This window comes from Lepisma saccharinum, chromosome 5, assembly GCF_977018435.1.
Source record: "Lepisma saccharinum chromosome 5, izLepSacc3.1, whole genome shotgun sequence".
NCBI classification, from domain to species: Eukaryota; Metazoa; Arthropoda; class Insecta; order Zygentoma; family Lepismatidae; genus Lepisma; species Lepisma saccharinum.
In genome coordinates this window covers 73,692,661-73,707,827 of record NC_139233.1, presented here as the reverse complement: position 1 = coordinate 73,707,827, position 15,167 = coordinate 73,692,661, and the positions used below count along the sequence as shown (strand labels likewise).

Genomic DNA, 15,167 nt, shown 5'->3' with positions numbered 1-15,167 from the left:
TTTGGTTAGGGTCCCAGTATGTGGGACAAAATATACATGAAAATAATGGGGTGGAATTGTAGAGTGAACACTTCTGAGTTGTAATGTCCTACTGAGGGTCAATTGGATAGTTAAGAAACCAGAAGTTTCCATGGCTGTACATAGGATTAAAATAAAAATATGTATAAACATAAAATATATAAATATGTAAACAAGAAAATTGGATATTGTAGTTTTCCAAATTGCATTTGAGAATCCTTACCAGTAACAGTTGTAGTCCTACTTGCATACTGCAATTCAACATTTGTTGAATTAGGTTGTGGTTGTAGCTCTAGATAGCCCAATGCGCACAATACCTATTTACTTTGCTTCTGAAGTGTTTGGTGCTAGAAGTTGTTTGGTCTTAATTGTATCTATGTTGACTGGTAATGGTGTGCTGGATAGAGTTTGTGGCTAGGTGCTTCTGACACTGTTGCTTGAAGTCCAAGGTCGTAATGCCTGTTACCATATATCTACACACACATATATTTTTGGGTAAGGGGTCAATAATTAAAAGTTTCTATGGGAACACTGTATGCAAACTGTCTAAAACTTCCAACAAAGAATGTCATTTAGAAGTAATAATTAAAAGTTTGACTGTTGGAACATACACTGGTTATTAAAATCAAAATTTACTTTGTTTGATGTTACTTGGTAATGTTTCTATATTATAATGTTTTATAATAATTTATATTATATGGTGTAACAATAGAATATAATTTATTAGCCAAATATGCTACCATGCAGACACCCATGTCCTCTTGTCTATTTCTGGATTGAACATTTCTTCTTGTACTACGTAGGGGTCAAGTAAGACAAATTTTCACAATTTTAAATTTATCACATTCTTGCAACAATCTGTGACAATCTTACTTATAATCCTCAATCCTTTATAATATTTAATTCAAAATTATTTTAACTAAAATTAAATGTATTTGTGTAAGACACGACGCGTACGTCATAGCTAGATCTCGGATTTTTAAGTTCTAGAAAGTGCACTTTCAGGTTCCTAAAATAGGTTCGAAAAACCCTAAATAGGATCTAAAAATTTTAAATTAGGTCCTAAAAATCTTGTTAGGCTCGAGAAATCTTGAAGTAGGTTAAAAAAACTTAAAATAGTTCAAAATTACTCAAAAATGAAGATTAGATATAGTCGCAGGCAATGATAATGGGACACCTATATCCTGAAATTTGCACTATCTTGCATAACGTTATGTTTGTTGCCTAACCCTACAATGATGGCAGAACTTACCATTCTTTGCCGTAAAGTTAGGCAAAAATTGAACTTGGCAGGAACATGGCGCTTGTTCAAATCACATGTGAGGATTGCCTGCACTGTTCTGTATGACACACCGACAATGGCAGCAATATTGTGAATTGTTCTCTGACGATCATCATGCACAATTTGCCAAATGGTTTCGAAATTTTCGGGTGTTGTGCTCGTTGAAGGTCGTCCTAATCTTGCGTCGTCTTCCAGTGATGTTCTTCCACCCTTGAAGCATGCGAGCCACTCAAAACACCTCGCACGACTTATTGCAGCATCGCCATACACATGCCGAATCTTGTGAAGCATCTCTGTGGCGGATTTCCCCAGTTTCACACAGAATTTCACTTTCGCTCGTTGTTTTAACTTGCTGTGCATGAAGAAATCGCAGACGTGGTAACGCACGTGGTCAGAAGAGCACCACATCAGCTGCACAGCTCACGATGTACATAGGACGATGTCTCTTGGCACACTGACTTATGAAGGTTTGTGCTCCCTGTGCCTGTGCATGCAGCCTTGTACAGTCATCTGTTGGCGTGTTACAGAACTAGTCTCGAAACTTTTTGATAACACCTCTTAACTACAAATAATGTGGATTAAAATTGGTTTATTTTTAATAACTTATAATATTTGTTATTGTAAAATGACAATTATAACCACGGTAATAATTATAATTGTCAATATTATTTCTACTAATCCAGTTTTATCAATGGCCTGGCTCTTATACAAATATGTAAAGCATGAGCTCCCCCGCCAGAAATGAAATCCTATCTCTATGGGCCTAGTTGGCTGGTTATCTTTGTTGATGCTGGTAATTGGTGCTGAGGTGAGGCTGATAGCGAGAAGCACGTTACACTATATATCTATATATATATATATAATGTGTGTGTGTGTGTGTGTGTGTGTGTGTGTGTACAACCACAACCTAATTCAACAAATGTTGAATTCCAGTATGCAAGTAGGACTACAACTGTTACTGGTAAGGATTCTCAAATGCAATTTGGAAAACTACAATATCCAATTTTCTTGTTTACATATTTATATATTTTATGTTTATACATATTTTTATTTTAATCCTATGTACAGCCATGGAAACTTCTGGTTTCTTAACTATCCAATTGACCCTCAGTAGGACATTACAACTCAGAAGTGTTCACTCTACAATTCCACCCCATTATTTTCATGTATATTTTGTCCCACATACTGGGACCCTAACCAAAATATAAAAAGTAGATAAGTAGCTTTACCCACTCTTACTTAACATACAAATATCAAATGCAAGATGTCAAGATTCACACCATAAAGTCCCTGTTTTCTGGGCTTAATCATATGTTCATCTGGAAGTACAGGGCAGCTCCAAAAATTGTATTTCGGTTACATTGTTAGGGCCAATCAGTACTTTCATCTAAACACAACCCTGTGCAATTTAAAATCTTATTTTCTACACACGTATTTAATTCACTGGTCAATTTCACCACTGAAGGTTGAAGTTTCTGGGCCTGGTCGTTGCTTTGTCATAGTCCCTTCAGCTTCATTTAACCAGTCGACTTGATCATTGCAATTAACCAAAGTGCCAGAAAAGTAATGTTAACTAAAAAAATAACAACTATCATACTGGGAGAGGTAGGTGGGCAGCTACAGTGGGCGATGGAAGGGAGGGAAGAGGAATGGTGGGGGGGAAAGTAAACATCCAGATATTAACGAACAGTGGCAAGTTCGCCTATTTGGTGTTTACAAAAGCTCGAATCTCTATGCTGAAGCAAAGCTTGGGCTGTGCTTCAGTAGATTCAACAGGAGGGTACTGGAGGGATGCGGCTTGGTGGGAGGAGATCAGAACCATTCTGACAGACGTTACTCACCTACTTCTGTCAGAAATTCTCCAAGAAATTATATGTATATGTGAATATATATTGTAACTTTGCTTAAAGGTTCACAAATTCAAGGGAGGGTAGGTGGCGCTAATTGAATCTTTCTATTTGTTTATTCATGTTTGATTGACACACTCAAATGACTTTCACCTGGAAGATTCTGAGTAAGAGTCCTGTCTCCTTTCTTCATTTTGGCTAATCACCATACTAAGTTTGAATGGCACAATGGGACTCTGTAAACAGCATCTAGGTCCAGGAATCTCACCCACAATTATAAGAGGCTAGATCACGAGTGAACAAACAGTTAATCTCAGAGGAAGTGAAATATTCCATTTTACACACACACACACACACCCACACACACCATATGTGTAGGAAAATAGATTGTAAGAATTGGTAGGTGAATTCATGAACTTGCCCCCCACCCACTCTGAAATAAATTCCGACGTCCCTGCCTGGCGTCATAGCGCGATGTGCTAACCACTCCGCCACGGGGGCCGGCTATTGAAAGCACCGAGTTTGTGTGCATATGTTTGAAATAATCCATTACTTACCGAGAATTGACTGCATGAGCAAATGTCGAAACCACAGCACGTCTTAGAATCTGGGTGGATAATAATCATGATTTTTATTTAAAAAATATTTCTTCTTTTTTTTTACTTGAATCGGATTTCATTTATTTAAATCGATTTGTTTATCTAGAAAAGACACGCTTAAAATTGCTTGTATGATATTTGGAACCATACATATATAGAAAGGCTTTTTTCTAGTAAAGGGCCCTGTAAAATATTTGAAAAGTTTGATTAAAGATAATAAAGGATATTCGAAAACATACATTTTTCTGTTTCTGATACGTACAGTGTCAGAAACAGTACTGTGGAAATGTTTGTTGAGTGTGTTAATGAAACTAAAAATGATTTCAGTAACTTATCTTCCAGTCAAAATAAAACATTCTGGATGTTCTCTACAATTGCAACTTAAAATATTAATTTAAATATTTTTGTAGTCCTTGTAGCTAAATTTAGGGTATTTTTAATGATAATAACACTATTTATGGTTTAATATGATTAGTATTTTGTATATATTTATTCACAAAATGTTTGCTATTTTTACCTGTAAAAATTATTGAATTTTAAATCAAGAGCAACGTGTGTTTACATTTCCTCTCGTATGAGCTTCACACCATCAGTAGATATATTTTATTTCTTTTCTTTTCTTAGAGTTTAATAAATACCATTAAATGATTACGAGAGTAATGTACTTTCACCTAAAGTGATTCTAATATCTATAAAATCCTTATGTACATTATTCTATAAATTATTTACATAAAATAATCAACATAATTTAAATGAATCCACCTTCATTAGAATTTTCATCTTTGGAGCAAAACAATATGCAAACATTCAATAGTAATCGTGCATTGTTGAAGCTCATTACGGTAGCCATGAAACGACATCCAAAACTAGCGAGTTCACAGAACACAGAGGAACTCATTTCTACTTTTATTTAAGGTAACCATACTTAAGTACTTAGTTACTAATGTAGAAGTTTTAATTCCAGGGAAATAGCTGGTATCCAAGAACGACACAGATAAAATGGAAAGGCTGGAATCTACAGGATAGTACTTAAGAGCGTGTTTTTATTTTTGATAAAGGTTGATATTGGTATCGACACTAGTAATAACTTAGATTTCCTTGCACCAAAAATTGTTTTTAAGAGTGAAATAACTTTAGAGTTAACGTGTTTTCCTGTTCATATATTAGCTCGATTTTTAACAATCTATTCAGAATTAGGTGTCGACGCTCGACATGTAGGATATATAGGCCACATACGAAGTGTTAATGTTAAACATAAGATATCTCAAAATCAGTCAAACCGTTTAGGCAACAGGCACTGGGGAAGCTAAGACCTGCCAAGCAGCTTTAGGCTGGATGACGCCTAGTCAACGCACAGAGTCCCATTTTTTTCTGGTTTTTATACAGGATAATATTCGTGCGTCAACAGAACATTCCATGTTTTAGAATAGTTAATCAATTTTCTCGCAATTTTCATTCTTGACAGGGAGCTGTGAAGTGCAGATAGAAAGGAAACCCACGCAGTAGTAGAATATAAGTGAATTTTGCATCCAGAATTTGCCTGAAGTTATTTGGAAAATACATTTCTTGGCCTGACAACACATCACTCTATATAATATTACCGTATAGTTGACGGTGTATAGTTCGGGGATTTCACGATAGCCTAGAGGTTACGGACAGGATTCCCCATAGTCCCCTTGTCTCAGATGCAAGTAAAACTGTAGGACATTTCCCGAAAAGCATATGTCAGTGAAAGTGGACAAACTAGCCAAAAACTTTCACGGCATATACTTTCGCCCTCTTCAATCGCCGTCTGACCAGGAGCCATGGGGCTCTTGCCAGTGCAAACGGGAAGGGAGAGGAGCACTCCCCCGTTCAGGCGAGATGGGGGACTCGACCACTCGACCCTTCCTGCTTGGATCGGAGGCCTCGTCGGAAGTTCCACCATCGAGAGGCTCCACGTGCCCCGTGGTGTGATAGTACGCGAATGTGCTCCGAACTGGTATGAGTCCATCGGCTCTGGAATCCTCCCCAATCGGGAAGGTTTTGCATTTTACTCAGCATCCACTCTTGTTATGCTGACGAAATTGCCGCAGTTTCATTGCAGTCAGTTTGCTCTCTAAAATTCAAATTCAGAACGTGCATTTGATATTATTAGTGAAACATGAAGGCTAAACCTTTCAAACCGTTTCCATTCTTTCTTAACTGTTAATGGAAAAATTGCTTTCAATGTTGCAGTCGACTTCCCTGCGGTTGTACCTTCTCACTTCACGCAAATACTGGTATGTAATGTAAGTGCACGCACAATTCTTCCTTTTGGGTCTACGAAGCAAATCAAGTGTTATTCCAAGTACTTTCTGTAGTACGTACGACCTAGAGCAATATATTTTAGTCTTTGCAGACTCAAAACGAATAATTGATTCATGTTATATGACAAGATCCGTCGCTGTGAAAAGAAAGCATGGATCTTGTACTACAATGATGCAATCGACTCTTGTGAGTCGATTGCAGTTGGTTCTCCGGCGCAAGGCTGTAAGGTACAATCGGCCTTGCGTCCCTCTTCCAACTGAAATAATGAGGCCCTCACAGATGGTAGAGACTTTGACGCAGTTGTGAGGCTTTCCACCAGCATCTACCTGTACCAAAAATATAGATGTCATTACAGGGCGTTAGCAGTTTTTCACTTGAAGCAAATCAACATCCGTCCAGCAGACGTGTAAGAGCTAAAGCCTCTCAAGAGTGACAAGAATGAAGGGAATATATGACTGCCGGTAATACGTTGCTAGTGTGGTACACAATAACGTACTACCAGGTGTTTTGCCCGCAATTGTGGCAGAAGGCCTGTGTGACGTCATAAATCCAAGATGGCTACCGCTTCATGCACTAACTAAGAAAATCCATCATAACTCCTTTAATAGTGGTTTTGAATTTTTTTTATACATACATGTTTTGTTTAGAATTGAAAAAGGAACAAAATTAATTCTTACAGTTTTTTTAATATCTTGCACTGTTATGGAGATATATCTAGTGAAACTGTTTCGTGCCCTTTTCTGCAAGGATTCTATGCATATTTTACACTTTACTTGACATTCTGGCATATAAAGGGGGGAAATTACTGCCTGCGATATTTTGTTGATGCCTACTATTGTGGTGTATTGTCTGTGTGACATCATACATCCAAGATGGCTGCCTCTGCAGACACTAACAAACAAAAACGACCATATCTCCTTAACTCCTTCAGGAGTAATTTTGACCATTTGTAAGATTGTTGGGTTTTTACACGAAGGGAAGACATGTGTATGGGGGATGCTTTATTTGGAAGCATGCAATCATGTATTACTACAGGTGTTTTTTTTCTGGATAATAATCAGAGACCATGCATGACTTCCCAAATCCAAGATGGCCACCTTGGAGGTTCTGCACATGAAATACTGTCCATAACATGATTTAGAGTTCGTTTATCAGATTTTTCCTGAGGCACTTTCTGTTAATACGTAAATAACAATTGAAAATATTAATTATTATTATTATCATCACTATCATTACTATTATTATAAATATTACAGTAACGGAGTAATAACATCGTCTGTGAATTCCGCATTGTCTTTCGAAATTTAAGCAGCTCACCTGTCATAAAGATTGAGAGTGATTGTAATCTTTTGGGAAATATCATGTCATCAATATAGTCACTTTATTCAAATTCCTCGTCATTCTGATCTGAGTCTCTGTCCTGTAAGTCATTGTTTTCACACTTATCTTCATCTGCACTGCAAGGACACAGTTCAGTATGTCGCAGGGACTGATCCCGGCATATGCATGAATATTTCCTCTTTCCGCAACCAAATGTCAGGTGTAATCTTCTCTGAAGTTCTAGGTAGTGTGAATATGACAAGAATGATATTTTTGTTATCCTCATTTTGGGCTGGGTAGATTTGGATGTTTCTTTTCTGTTTATATTTCACTCCGATACATGGAAGTAACTCCTCCTGATGAAAGGTGCGAGAGTCACTTTGGCGGCAGCGTTTACACTATCTATTAATGGTATCCCAGTTTGTGTTTGTACTTGGAACGAAGGCAAAAAAGTGGTTGTTGAACGCATTTGATGGCGCAGAAGATGATGTGCTTGAATCTCTTGCAAATCTTGGTTCTCCTGGATTCGATGAACAAGATGACAGAATGAAAGAATGAATTGATTTATTTTACTTCTCGTTTCTGCTACTTTTGGCTAATTTCATAGATGAAAATGACTTATAAGATGAAATTGATGGAAGGAAAAAAAAACACATATGGGCAGCACACAACTCAAGTTCCATGGGTCCAGGCGCCAGAGCATTGATTGATTGATTGAGTTGGTGTTTTATTTAAGTCCACTTTATGTACAGTAAGGCTAATTGGGACTGGATCTACAGTTTAAAGTGGGATCCGAACCACTATGTGCCACCACCGGGTATCGAACCCGGGACCCCTTGATGACAAGGCGAAGACTCTGCCACTGCGCCATCGAGGAGGCATCACAATTAACTGAACAGCGACGAGAGGATAACGGTGTATAAAAAGTGAAAACGAAGGGCAGGGAATAAAGCGTAAGTGGCACTATCTCGGCAGTCGCCTGAATAGACTCAACAAGACAACGAGAACTCTTTAGGCTGTCGTGAGATGTGAAGCAGTAACCACCCAAATATAAATATACGTATATCCTTTACCGAGAAAAATGAAAAACGTAATACAAAGGGACCGATTCCACATTAAACTGTAATTCCAAACACGGTAAAAAAATATATGCTAACTAACTTACTCTATTTTATTTACACATACTCTGAGGAATTTACGTAGGGTCTTCGCCGATAGGACGTTGATCTTGTAAATATAGGTTCCAGGATTTGATTTCTTATGGAGTCACGTTTCTAGTTGTCCTTGTCGCACTTTGAATTGTAGCTCTAGTTCGATCAGACCGAGCATAAGGTGTACGTAAACTTCCGCTTGATTCGGTCAAAAATAATATGAAATACTGGGAAAATACAGATGCAACAGCATTAGGCTTCTTACTAATTTTCTGGAAGCGCCATTGAATTCATGGCAGAAATATACGTTATTTACTTTCCTTCACATTAAGACGATCCGATATTATGATGTTATTTATCTAAATTTAATTTTCCTTCGATTTCTTCCATACTTTTACTTCAACCATAAAACTTTACGTTATTTGACAGAATGAAATATTCAATGTTTGTTTCGTATGCTCAGAATATAATATAAAAACTTGGAGCTTAACTCATGGGGGGGGGGAGCAGAAAAGTTTTTGTTTTTTTTGCAGCTCATAGAAATATCGTCCAGCACTATTTTGATAAATAGGTGTTACATTTGCAAAATCATAAAATTACTGATTACTTTAGTCCTCGGGTTTCAGGAGGTTAACAAAAGTACCATTTTCTCGTGAATCTCCATAAACCTAAAAAAATTGGGAGCAAGTGTATCCTTTACCCCTGCTAAGTTACGCCTACGGTTGCTGCGCATAAATGCGTCGCTGAAAACCCTTAACAGTTTGAAGAATCAAGTACTCCTTCCTAGTAGGCTGGAACAATGATGAATACCTGCAGGGTACAGGTATCTGGATAACTTAGTGGTAGCAACTTTCGTCTTTGACTGTCTCTAAGTTATCGAGCAACTGGGCAACAATATTGAACGTACCATGGCATTGTTACATTCAAAAAGGCATATGTGAAAAAATATAAATTCTATTCACATTTTTACATCACATAAATTGGTATTGAATTTAATTGATAGTATTTATGTGCAGAGAATGTTCTGAGAAGGTTCAAATTCGATAGCTCCCTTAAACACACCAGTACCTTCAACAAAACGATTTTTTCAGAATTTTTCTAATTACTTTTGGGACAGAACTTGCATAATATATAGGCTGTGTCTTGGAGAGCAGTACGTTTACAGTCAAGAGACAAAGAACAAAATATGTATTAACCTTGATCTTCCCTCGTTTTTTAGTCTGTGGTTTTACTCCCTACACATCGCGGTAATTAAGTACCAAAAGACGTTTCTTCACTTCAACTGAATCTTAATCTTTTCTTGCTATCGAGGTTGAATCAAGAAGAAATAAGTGGGAAAAATAACTAAACAACATACGTATATTTACCCGTGATAGGGCCTCTCTAACTTTACACTTTTAACGGACGTCTTTTTAGCTCATGACTTCCTTCTGACACTAACACTAACATTAAGGCACACGACACACAATATAACCTATCCTAACAAAACATTACCAAACCAATTACACCCTTATGTGATTTTGTATCTGTATTCATAAATATTATTAATGTTGAACACTAACACACGTTTACCTTCTACTATTATTAACGTTTATTTTAATCTTACTTATCTCCTCGTAGAATGATGTAAAACGAACATTGTTCAGGAAAACCGAACAAATTTGGTTCTTCATGCCAATGTCACAGTGAATTACTGTAAACAAAAAATAAGGAAAATAAAGGATGAATCAAAGAGGGAATCCGTAAAAGAAAAATCGCGGAACTCAGGCCCTGACTTAATTTTCAGGTACCAGGAGGGCATAAGAAAATACCTCCGAAAGTATGGTGTTCCCCTTTTTCCCTTCTGATAATTCTAAACCCTTCAAAATACTCGGTCATCTGTAAAAGCAATGTTCCGCAACCTTCTTGTCCTCGCAGAATACCATAAATTATCCAGTACTGAACACGGCACATCATAAAATTTATTTATCTAAAAAAATACATTACGGCACTGTTGATATAAATTAGAAGTTTAGGAATGAGTTACAATATAATCAGTTAAAAATACTACTACTACTACTAATAATAATCCAATTCACTGCACTCATAGGTACTTTTGGTATTATTATTATTATTGAAACGATTTATGCAGCTGATTATATGAATCCGAAACGCCTGTAGAGATTATGTATGTGTAAAAACAAACTGACCCTTGCAATCAAGGAGCGTCTTATTTAAGTTATGACAATGACAGAGCGAAAAATACAAACTTAAAAAAACAAATTTGTAAAGTAAAAAAGTAAAGTGCTTCCCTGTGCATTGCACCATGCCATGAAGGAGTAAACTGGGTGTGGAGTTTGGACCCTACACTTTCTTGATCACGGTCGAAGGTGGGGGTAAAGTGATCAGCACCACGTCCATGGCCACCTTCTTTCGCCACAAGTTTTCTCCAGGTACCCACTTTATACGACGCTGGGTGGGCGCCAGAACCGCTTGAACAGGTGGAAAATATACTGGTTCTCCCCCGCTGGGGATCGAACCCGGATCTCTCGCATGGTAGTCAGATTAAATAATTTACATTCAATTTGTTACTACAGACAAAAGTTCGCAGCACACCCGTGATCTTGTGGAGGCACACCAGTAGCAAAACATATATTTAGATAGAGGGCAATGGCGCCAAATAATAAGAATTAAAAGTATTTCAGAAATCGAATTACAGAAAGCTGTGGGGTTAAAAGTGACCTTCATCCAGACACTGTCTCAACCTCTCCTGACGAGCGCCGATACACCTTCAATATCTTGGCCTTTGACCGGGAGGTGATTCTCCGGTACCAACAAGGTCTACTCGGAAAGAAATCGTGTGTATGCGCTCCCCTCTCACCGCACCACCTCCCGAAGCTTCCCTCCTTACTCCGCTTCCTCCCGGGTACCAACAAGGGTGATAAAACCAGAGCATGTGGCTGTGTAACGCGGACGCGATTTTTCTGTCACCTGGTGTGTAAAATAGTAAGCTCATCCCACACGTTGCATTGAAATTTGCCACCCTGTGGGGACACGAGAAAAACAAATTTGCCCAAGTAAGGATGCTATGCATCAGGTTCTTGTATGTATTTCCCATTAGGTAATTCCGTTATCATTCCTCAAAAATTCAAGGGCAGTGATCCGAGGCTTCGAAATGTATTTTCGTAACGATTTCCTTGTGGGGACCGGATTTTGGTCCCCACAAGTCGGTGTGCTCCCCACAAGGTGGATTCACAACTGACGAGTGTCCCCATTAGGTAGCATCTGCAAAAGCGCGTGCACACACACACACACACACACACACACACACACACACACACACACACACACACACAAACACTGACAGACTGATTTCACGCTAGATTACATATCAGTAATTCCTGAACGAGAGGAGGGCCTCCCCCATGGCGCAGTGGTAGCGTCATTGCCTTGTAATCGACGGGTCCCGGGTTCGATGCCCGGTGGAGGCACAAGTGGTTCGGATCCCACTTTAAACTGTAGGTCCAGTCCCGATTAGCCTTACTGTGCATAAAGTGGACTTAAAACAACAACTCAAACTGAATGAGAGGAGGAATTTAGTGTTTAAATTGTAAAGTCAAGACATTGCTGTCTGCCATGAAGGTGTTTTTATTAAAAACAAATACAAATAATCGTCAACTACTATTATTGGACGAAAATCATTGATTTTATGTTTAGAAAACAAACATAAATCCATTTTTATTCATAAGTATATATAATAATAGTCCTCCTCCGTAGTCGAACGGGTTAAGGCGTTCACTCGTCTTGAGATCGTTCGCTGCGGGACGGCGTAGGTTCGAATCCGACTCTGGTCGGAATTTATTCGGCCTACGTATAGGGCCGGTGGCAACCCACCATCGTGAGGAAATTGGGAAGCTCCGAGTGAGTGAGCGTAACCCGGTCGAGAAGACCTACAACAACGGCTGGGGGTTCGTCGGGCTGATCACCCGTCACCCCAATACTGGTCTAAGACCTCCACGCTATAACAGGTGACGAAGGAACAGTGTGGGAGGGTGACCAGCAGTCGGTAGGTAAGCCAAGGCCCGCCAAGGTGCTGTAGAGCTATAGGGTTATGTTATATATAATAATAATCCTTTGCGCAACAGCCCTGAAGGGCCATAAAAGGTACTACTCTATCAGCTGTGCTGTCCGAGTGGTTAAGGAGTTGGACTTGAATTTCAATGGGTTCTACCCGCACAGGTTTGAATCCTGTCGACAGCGACACCTTTATTTTTCTCTCAGGAAACGAATACAAAATTTCAACTGCAAGGTTCTTCAATCTAGCTAGAGGTACAAAATCAGTTTTGGTGTCCGGGTAGTTAGAAAGAAAAGAATAAGAGAAAGAATATGAAAAAAAAAAAAAAGTGGTTAAGGAGTTGGACTTGAAATCCAATAGGTTCAACCCACACAGGTTCGAATTCTGTCCACAGCGACAATTTTATTTTTCTCGACCTCCGTGAGTAATGAAAAACTGAGAATAAAATGAAAAACGGGGAATACTACCTCATCTACCTTCAGCTCATTGCATATCACGTGGATTGCAATCATTAAACTCCAAGGTAAATAAAAGAAATATCCTGAAATCAATTACAATAATAATGAACCATCAAGTAAGATTTTTAGTGTAAGAATTAAAATGTTATTTCTTGTCTTGAATTTTACGAAAACCAGAAAATGACCCAATAACATATGTCTTTAGTAAATGTATAAGAGATTAGAATATTTTCTATGTATTTCCTTTGGACAATCCAAGACTAGAATCCACAATTTTAATTATTCAGCTACACTTTTCTCTTTCTCTCAGGAAATGAATACAAGATTTCAACTGCAAAGTACTGCAATCTAAGGTACTAAATCAGCTGTGATGTCTGATTTGTTAAAAGGAAGAGAAGAAGAAAATATGAAAAAAGACAAGGAGTATCTAAGGAGTTCGACATGAAATTAAATGTATTCTACCCGAAGAGGTTCGAATCGCGTCCACAGTTACACTTTAATTATTATCTCAGGAAACGAATACAAAATTTCAACTGCAAGGTACTTAATCTAACAGTACTAAATCAGCTGTGGTGTCCGAGTAGTAGTCGGCCCCTGTGGCGGAGTGGTTAGCACATCGCGCTACGACGCCAGAGGTAGCGGGTTCGAATCCTGGCTCGGACATGGATGTTTGTGATTGTCCTGAAAAGTCCTGAAAAGTCCTGAAATTGAAATGTGAATGTAATGTAATGATATGAGTGAATGAAGTGTGATGGGGGAAGCTTCCGCATAGGGGCTTTCCTTTGGTAAAAAAAAAAGAAAAAAAGGAGTTGGACTTAAAATCCAAAGGGTTCTACCCGCACAGGTTCGAATCCTGTCCACAGCGACACCTTTATTTTTCTCTAAGGAAACGAATACAACATTTTCTACTGCACGGTTCTTCAATCTAAAGGTACTATATCAGCTGTGCTGTCCGAGTGGTTTGACGGCCCCTGTGGCGGAGTGGTTAGCAGGGTACTACGCCAGGGGTACCGGGTTCGAATCCTGGCTCGGACATGGATATTTGTGATTGTCTGTCCTGAAAAGTCCTGAAATTGAAATATGAATAAAATTATATGAGTGAATTGGCCGCGGTGGCTCAGTCGGTAACGCGTCTGACTACCATGCTAAAGGTACCGGGTTTGATCCCCGGTCGGTTCAAATCCGGGAACTTTTCTAACGTTGGAAGCGGTCCCGGCGCCCATCCAGCGTCGAATGACATGGGTACCTGGGGAAACCCTTGGAGGTAAAGGCGGTCAGGGGCGTGATGCTGATCACATCACCCCCACTAACGACCGGATCAAGAAAGTGTGGGGCGTTACCCCCACACCCCTATACGCCTTCATGGCGTGGTGCTAAGCACAGGGGAGCACTTTACTTTTTTTATGATATGAGTGAATAGGGGGCTTTCCTTTATTAATTAAAAAAAAAAAGTGGTTAAGGAGTTGGACTTGAAATCCAATGGGTTCTACCCACACAGGTTCGAACCATGTCCACAGCGACACTTTTAATTTTCTCTTAGCAAACCGACACAAAATTTCAACTGCACGGTACTTCAATCTCAATGCAGTCAATAAGCTGTGGTGTCCGAGTGGTTAAGGAGTTGGACTCGAAATCCAATGGGTTCTACCCGCACAGGTTCGAATCCTGTCCACAGCGGTATTTTTACTTTTATGACGTCTGAGTCACTGCAACAGGGGCAGCGAAGGTAGGGAAGATATAGATAAAGAAGCTCTCCTATGAAAGAATTTTCTAAAGTCTAGAGAATTTTCTAAATACTTGCCGCTACTTTGACTTCGACTCATAAACAAGATGAACGAATTTAATAGCTACTGTTCATATTCAGTGAATTTATTCTTCACCAAATTGGAGAAAAATAATATCTACTGTCTACATTTTCGCTCTTCACTGCAAATAAATTGTACAAAATAGTTTTACCTAATGTCAAGGGCTCTGACCGTCTGATGTCAGTTCCAGAGGAGGGTCAGACTTTCTACGAGCCTCTTTGAAGATAGTAAATCAGCTGTGGTGTCCGAGTGGTTGTCGACCTCCGTGTCGGAATGTTTAGCGCAGCGTGCTACGCCAGGGGTCACGGGTTCGAATCCTGGGTAAGACGCGGTGGATGTTTGTA

The 15,167-nt window shown here is 38.9% G+C and overlaps 2 non-coding genes across 2 annotated transcripts; both read left to right on the top strand.

Annotated features, from left to right (window-relative positions):
• The first annotated feature begins 12,663 nt into the window (after positions 1-12,663).
• Positions 12,664-12,745, top strand: TRNAS-UGA (transfer RNA serine (anticodon UGA)). The gene has a single exon. It is a non-coding gene; the product is annotated as a tRNA-Ser (tRNA).
• A 1,868-nt stretch (positions 12,746-14,613) lies between these two features.
• TRNAS-CGA (transfer RNA serine (anticodon CGA)) lies at positions 14,614-14,695 on the top strand. Its single transcript has one exon. It is a non-coding gene; the product is annotated as a tRNA-Ser (tRNA).
• The last annotated feature ends 472 nt before the right edge of the window (positions 14,696-15,167 follow it).